General features: G+C 29.6%; 1 non-coding gene across 1 annotated transcript; it reads left to right on the top strand.

The window, feature by feature from the left end:
- The first annotated feature begins 2,904 nt into the window (after positions 1-2,904).
- Positions 2,905-2,978, top strand: TRNAR-UCG. The gene has a single exon. It is a non-coding gene; the product is annotated as a tRNA-Arg (tRNA).
- The last annotated feature ends 5,520 nt before the right edge of the window (positions 2,979-8,498 follow it).

The following is an 8,498-nucleotide window of genomic DNA, read 5'->3' as shown; positions in this document are numbered from 1 at the left end:
TTGCCTTATTTATATGAATGAAAGCAAGATAAATTAATAAATATTATGTAATTTGATTCGCGTAATACATTACACAATTATTGGTTTATATATATATATAAATTTATCTTTATTGTAGATTATTTTTGGTACTTTCAATATAAATGTAATTATATTTTTTAAGTTAGCCTATAGATTTTCAAATATTGTTGGCAAATATTATTTGGGTGAAATTCTTCATTTTGTATTTTGTCATAGTATTTTTGACAGTTTGGAGTGAGTGAAACAAGTATCATTCTAAACACCGTGAAGTAGACAAAGCATGTGACTTTGTTACGCTAAACCAATTATTCATTATTTTTATCAATAATCATATCATCACTTTCATATTCATCGAATATTTCATCACTATTTTGATGTTTGCGTAAAAAAAGTTATGTAATACAACCCAAATAACTATACGAGGTGTTTTTATAAAAGATAAAAATTTAATATAAAATTTTAATTTTTAAAAGATCATAAATAATGAGATTTGGCTGAAATATTAAAAAAAATTAGCATTTGAAAATTTGAAATATTTATTAAATAATGATAAATTATATGAACAAGTGCTATTTATTAAACTTACCTCAAATATTACTTGAAAATCTATGGTCAAACAGGACCTTAAATTAAAACAGTGATGATAATATATACTGTGTTTAGTGTTTACATGGCTTCCACTCCAATTAGAAATTTTTTGCTATGGCTTTATATTCAAATCAATATACATTAAAATAGATAAAAAATTTGGCAATTATTTTGTGATAATATCATTCTTAAGTAATTATTACTAAAGGTTTTTATGACTATGAATTTTTAATTCGATTATCGCAATATATTATGGGGATAAATATCATCATCAAAAAGATATGTTATCACTACATGTATTTTTTGTTGTATTTGATACAATTCATATGAACAAAAAAATTGTCTTGCTTTATAATGTTACTAATTTGGTTATTTATTAGGAAAAGATAAATATCTAGGATAATAACTTATTTTTATAAAATATATTTTATTCGTTCACTTTTATTTATCATATTTTTAATTGACATATTTGTAATAAAAAATAAATTACTTAAATTTCATTAGTTTAGATCTTAATTACTATAATTTCGATAGTTTTTTATATTATTTTTTATATCAGTTTCGATCATCAATACAATGTATCACAATCCATCAGATAAATGAATATTTTATGACAAATTAAAAAACAAAATGGATTTGAATAATCCTTTCATATTAACTATTACCATATTTTCTAAAAAAATTCAAATCATAATTTCTTTTGATGATAATTACTCTCAACAACTTTTGAGTATTTATTCCATTGAGTATAAATATATGTTTCCCACGGATAATAACTTTACCAACTTCTTAAAAAAAATATTAAAAAAATCTAATTTCTTCTATTTATTTTCCAACAACAACCAAGTGAACAGCTTTTTTTCATAAATTAAAATTTGTTTATTTTTTAATTTTGTGAATTCTTTTTTCAATATTTGATTCCTTTGTACGCACACTGTTTATGATTATTATTATTAGTTAATCATAAACAAAGTAATTTTAATATAAAATAACAACCTATCCCTCTTTTATTTGTAATTGCGTTAATCCCTTAAAAAGGGAAACTTTCACATATAGCCCCTTAAAAATAGTCTAATTACTCTCCATAGGAACACTTTAATAATTATAATTTGTAGCTACATGTTATACGGAGGAGAGAGGCAATCGAGACTGGGAGAGAGAGGCGATCGAGACTGGGAGAGTGAGGAGAGTGGCGACAGAGAGGGGGAAAAGAGTGGGAGAAAGGTGAATTGTATATGTATATTGGTTAGATAATTGTATATTATTCATATGTATTTGTATATATGACAATAGAGATTGGGAGAGGGAGGAGAGAGGCAAGCGAGACTGGGAGAGGGAGGAGAGAGCGCATAGAGAGTGAAAGAGGTGAATTATATATGTATATAATTGTATATTATACATATGCATTTGTATATATGACAAGCAAGATTGGGAGAGGGAGGAAGAGGCGAGCGAGATTGAGAGAGGGAGGAGAGAGGCGAGCGAGAGAGGGCAGAAAGTGGGAGAGAGGTGAATTGTATATGTATATAGGTTAAATAATTGTATATTATACATATGTATTTGTATATCCTGGCGAATTATACATATACAAACGTGACTAATTATACAAACTCGAAGTCAACCCACGTAATTAATGTATAATGTTAGTCGTGAGTGGTAATCATAACAAACTATAATTATAATGAGTAATTAAATAGTATAAGTTTGCTTAACCGCGTAATTTTTCCTACAAAGTAATACAAACTGGATACAATAATATATAGCTAAGAAAATATAACGAGATACATAATATGTAGCTCATATACATTAAAAACTACTTCGGATATCTAATATGTAGTTCGGATACATTAAAAATTAGCTCATATACATTATAAAATAAACCTGATACATAATATGTAGCTCAAATACATTAAATATTGAGTCGGATACATTAATAGGTAGCTCAAATACATCAAAGAAATAAAGAATTTTAGAGATTCTTAAAAATTGAGGGGGATATCGGAAATAAGAAAAAAAAATGATAAATATTAAAAAACACATGACTTTAATATGAAGTGAGCGGCAACTCAATAGTAACTGGGTGCAGAAGTATGCGGGGAATGCAGTATTGAATTCATACATAGTTATTTACTATAGTAAATTTGAACACTCTTCATGAAAATTCTTGAAATACGTTTCATTAGGTGGAAAAAGAAAACATAAGTTTGGACACTCTTCATAGAAAATAAAAATATATAGCCGATGGCATTTCTTATTCTTTTATCTATGTTGACAGAATCATCATTGTACCAAAATGACCGCATAGCGCAGTGGATTAGCGCGTTTGACTTCGGATCAAAAGGTCGTGGGTTCGACTCCCACTGTGGTCGGATGTTGATTTTTTACATTTTTGGATCATCAAAGTTTATTATAGATAACTCTGAAATAAAAAATATGACAATTAAAAGATTATTTTTTTATTTTTTGGATTAAAGTTATTATAAATTAACTTTAGAAAAAAAATAAAGAAATCTGACACGAACCTTCAAAAATAATGAGGAGATTCCAAAAGTGATGACATGAACGAAGTCGTTAGTCTGCATCACATTTGTCTCTCTCTTTTGGCTCAACAACAGTTGGTCATATACTTCAGCACCGTCACTCTAAGTAATTTTTAAAGAGATTTAATTTGTGTTATTTGACCAAACTTCTAAGTAATTTAATTTTTCTTTCAGTATTAATTCATAATAATAATAATTTTTGAAATATATTCCAACCTTAGTCCACATTAATCGCAATAAGACATCTGAAAACTTATGTGGAACATTATCTCTTCATTTATTAAGCTAGCTAAATTGGAATAGTATTTACAGATTTTCAGGAAAGTTTTTAATATTTTTATTCTATAAATTTATACGATTCAAACATAGTCTGATACTACTAATATTTATGTACTTATCGATATGGATATATGCACAAAGCGCGTACCCTAACACTATTATGTTCGTATATATATATAGCGATGTGATGTTATAAACTGGAGCATATAGTGTTTGTTCATGTAGCTGTATGAATTTAGCACTTGTTATTGTTCAACCCTTGTGTAATACCAAGGGTAAAATTCATTGTACCATAAACGGCCTTTGCTGTTCAGCAAAAATTGGTGTTCTTTAAATTTTTTCCAAGTACCATTACTCATCATGCATCATGATACATTGTATATTGACAAATGATAAAAACAAAGTATTTGACATCAAACAATATTAATAAACATGCCCAAATAGTAAAGTAATAAAGTACCCCATGAATCATCATGTTTTATTACCCCTTCATGAATCGCTAAGGCATTTTAGAAAATTTTCTTGACACAATATGATCAAAAGGCGCTACTCATGAGCTCGTTTGGCTTCACTCTCATAATTTTTTACTGTTTTCATGATTTGAATTCACAATTTTACAATTATAAGTAGAGGATGATTATCACCTGAACAACCTGTCTAGTTCGTCACTCATGCTTATAATCACTTTGTTGGGACAAATCTTTATATAGGTATTAAATACTAGCAATTGGGTATGGTACTAGAAGTTTATTTGTCAACGATGACAGCAAGATATTCATTCTATGATTCTGCCTACCAGGCTTAATTTATTAATTTGGGCTCTACGCCTCCCATCCAATCCCCCAAAATTTAAAGAAAAATGATTAATAATTGACTCCCAAAATTTAATATGAATTGAATGCATCGACTCATGAACCAATAATTGAATCACCCGGTCTTGTCTGACATTATTTAATTTAGGCAAGAATTAATCGTTAATTTGCGATTGGGATTGTTAATAAGTTGTTGCAATTAAGGATATCTCGATCATGACATAGCTATGATTTGATGCTTATAAATTAGAAATTTTTATTTTTTTGATTCTAAATTAATAATTTGCGAATATTTAATGAAAAAAATTATATTGTACTCTAGTTCTACCCTTACTTTCGTTGGAAAATTAAACAACTAAACCATACTATAAATATACAATTTCATAAAGCATCTATCCTTGCTTGTGAATGAAAAAGTTAATAAGACAAGATAAACAAGAAACTGAGCATCAATAGTCTACACTGCACATATCAAATTTTATCATTAACAACACATAACAGAAGAATTACAGTTTAATTTGTATGATAACAGTGACAACAAATTTTACCCTGTTTTCGTCCCTTGTATTTATTTTAATTCGAGAGTCTATCGAAAACACAGCCGGTCTGGATACATTCTATACTCTCCAGATCTCGGTACGACAGCGAGTATGTTATTGTTGTTTTCTCCATTAGTCGAGTAATTAGTAATGGGTGAAAATTCTGGAGGGAACAGCAAATCGAGCTGAGAAGGAACGAGAAAGTTCATCAGCATCGGTCGAAATTGAACCTTGATCGAAATTCTGTGAATAAGAATGAGGATCATATGAAAACCGCATTGAATTTGAACAATCGTAAATCCGCTTCTTCTCTTTCTTCATCTTCCTCCATATCAGTTTCCAGATGGGTGCTCTGTTTGATCTGTTCGCCGGCAACTTATAGGATACCAAACGGTCGTATTCTCTACCGGAGTAACACCGCCTCCAGCAGAAGTTTCCGTCGTCGGAATCACACCATGCTCCGGCATCCATTAGAATAGACAGAACAGTGTGTGTTTATGATCTGATTTTTTAAAATTTTTTTTTGCGAATCAGTTTTGGAGGCTAAAGTGTAAATGCATGAGGGAAACAGAGTCGGACTGCGTATATATAAACGGCATGATGTGTACACACTGCTGAAGTTTTTTTTTTTATTAAAAAAAAATCATCATTGTAAATAATATTTATACTCCATGCATTATTTGGATTTAATAAAATGGTCATAAATTTTAAATATTTTTTCACTTTATTTAAAATTTATGAAGTTGAAGATAAAATCATATTAATTTATACTTTTCTGAAATAATATTCGGGTTTGAATATAATTATCATATAACTTCAAAATAAAAGTGAGTAGAAAAATAATGAATTTGAAACTTTTTGTTATCAAAGACATATTTTCAAACGAAGTAAAAATTATTCCAAGAAAATGAATCATCTTTTATGATCAAATGGGCCTTAGCGTATTAATTTGACGGTGCATTAATTTTAACAAAATAATAAAAGTTTGTTAAATCTTAATATTTAAAATATATAATCACATTAATAAATAATTATCTTTTAAACGTTGTGATTTTAACATGACAAGATCTTGTAAATAATAAGGAATTACTACATATATTATTTTGTTAAAATACTAAGTGGTGTTTGGTGTAAAATGGTTGAGCAGGGAAGTGGCAAGAGACATGCCACTTAAGTAAAGTTCCACTTTCTTCGTTTTAAAAAAAAATATCTAATTTGACTTTATATATATTTAATAAGAAAATAATATTTTTTAAATTTTATAATTTTAAATTAAAATTATATCAAATATATTAAAATAACTTTTAATCTTATGAATTACGATCTTATTCATGTTATACGAAAAATTAAAATTAAAATATAGACCTTTTTAAAATAGAGAGAGTATTTTGTTTTATCCTTTTCCTTTTTACATTAATAACTGAGTTAATGAGAATATCTAACTTGTCAGTTGTGAATCTAATAATTTATTGTTATTGAAGTCAGATTGTTACAACTACAACTGAAATTGCAAAGTTATAAACGGACTAATTATTGAGCGGATCAAATGGCTAGGCTTTTACTTATTTTTGTGTCCGTAAAAGTTATGAATTGGGCAATACTAATGACGTGACCTTTCATTATTTCCCAATATTGTTTGTCCCTTTGTTTTTCAATTTTAAAATGAAATAAATTTACACAGAAGGAAATTAAATATGAAAGATTGATATAACAGTTCTAACTAATTCGAGATTCGTGAAAAGGTTAATGATGTAATATCATTATTTCTTCTATTTTAAAATAAGTGTCGCTTTAGCTCATTTCACACTCATTACAAAATATTAACACCATTCATATATGTGTTTTTTAACTTGGATTCAATTAGTATCTGCGATTCTATATCATCTAATTTTGGATGTGCACAAGTAGATGTTGGGAAAACGCGGACAAGCACAAAAATATATATGGTAAAAATAATGGAAACAAAATGGGAAAATAACGACACCAACAATTTTACGTGGAAACCCTTCTGAGTAAGGGAAAAAACCACGGACTAAGAGGAGCAATTGATATTACTATAGTAAGGAATTTTACACTGTGTAGTCACGAATACAATACTCAAAGTGACTACTACACACTCAAAAGGAACAACACTCTTTTGGTTTCCGTCTTACTAAAATATCGCTCACACTCTATTTTTCTTCACAGACTATTTTCTTGTATAGTCTATGGAATACCTCACTTTGCTCTCAAAATGGTTTTTCTCTCTAACTTGGTGTGTTCTACAAATGAGCAAGAATGCTCTATTTATAGAAGGATAAAACCATACCTATGTCACTAATGACATATGTAAACATAGCAAAGTCAAAAATGGTTGCAAATCTTACCAATTTGCCAACTACCAAATCTTTTCTTTTCAACTCTAATTACTATTCATTTTTAACAATTGCTTGTACCAATTGAATAACTAAAGTTGACTAAAACAATGGGATGGATTCAACAGTAGACACACATACCGTACATCACGTAGGATGCATGTGCCTACTTGTTCAACTTTGTATAAGTTTGTTTAATTGTACACGCTCAAAAATGGGAGGAAACGGATACCAAAGATTTTGGAGAGCCAAAGCACTACTCCACCATAGTAGGAACTGTCTGACTAAAAGTCGTCCATGTGTTTCTTTTCCCATTATAAAATGACACAACTAGGCGTTACAATCCACAGAACAAGTTAAATTGGCACTTGTCTATCAAAATTTCACCTTGCTGTGAACACAGCCAAACTAATATTGAACAAGTGGTTGGAATCTTAGCTGGTCCATCACCTCAACGTAGCCACTGATTCCACAGCCTTGCCTATCTTCACTCATTTTTCCCCAGCAACTAAATATGCACAAAAATCAAGACCCCTGTTAAGGCGTACACATCAAAAATAATAATTTTGACCTTATATATACTGGAATATTATTGTGATGAATCATTACCACTATCCATTGGAAACTAAAAGCTAAAATGAAAGAGCAATTTCAGTCACCAATTCCTATCTGTGGCAACTGTGAATCAATCCAAAGTTTGTATTTTAATATACATTTCCACTTTTCTTCTCCTCCTTACCTTCTATTTGACTAGTACTCCCTAATCCCTATTCATACTAGTATATATAATATGGTGAAAGTGGTTCATATAGTATCTCCAGTATCCAATGTGTTACCCGAGAGAACGTCCTGGACGATTCGTTCCTCCTGATGAAGGGCAGAGAAGGGAACAAGTGGAGATACAAGTTGTAAGCAGAGAAGTATCAAATGGAAATGGATCATCAGCTGAAGCTGGAATGATGAAACAGTGTGTTTGTTCCCCTACACATCATCCAGGCTCATTCAGGTGTAGGCATCATTATGCTGATTACAAATGGGCTGCTCAACAGGGAACTATTAAGACTACTGATCATTAGTTCCCTATGTGAACTCACATGTAAAAATTCATGACATTCATCTGTCCTGTATTTACTTTATTCTCTACTCTTCTTCATCTATATGTGTGTTTTCTTTACCCTGGTTATATTAAGACTCGTAATATCATTACGAACTGAGTCACTTTCAAGAAATAGCCTATAAAATTTCAAATAGAGTTGACTTCTCGGATGGTCACTTATTTCAGAAAGTCACTTTCTTTGTTGAAGAAAATTTGAATCAGAAGAAACGCGATTTTCTAAGATAATAACTATTAGTTGAATGACCATC

The sequence above is a fragment of the Solanum pennellii genome, chromosome 6 (genome assembly GCF_001406875.1).
Source record: "Solanum pennellii chromosome 6, SPENNV200".
Classification (NCBI taxonomy): Eukaryota; Viridiplantae; Streptophyta; class Magnoliopsida; order Solanales; family Solanaceae; genus Solanum; species Solanum pennellii.
The sequence above is the reverse complement of the archived record's forward strand: the minus strand, read 5'-3'. Positions and strand labels throughout refer to the sequence as shown.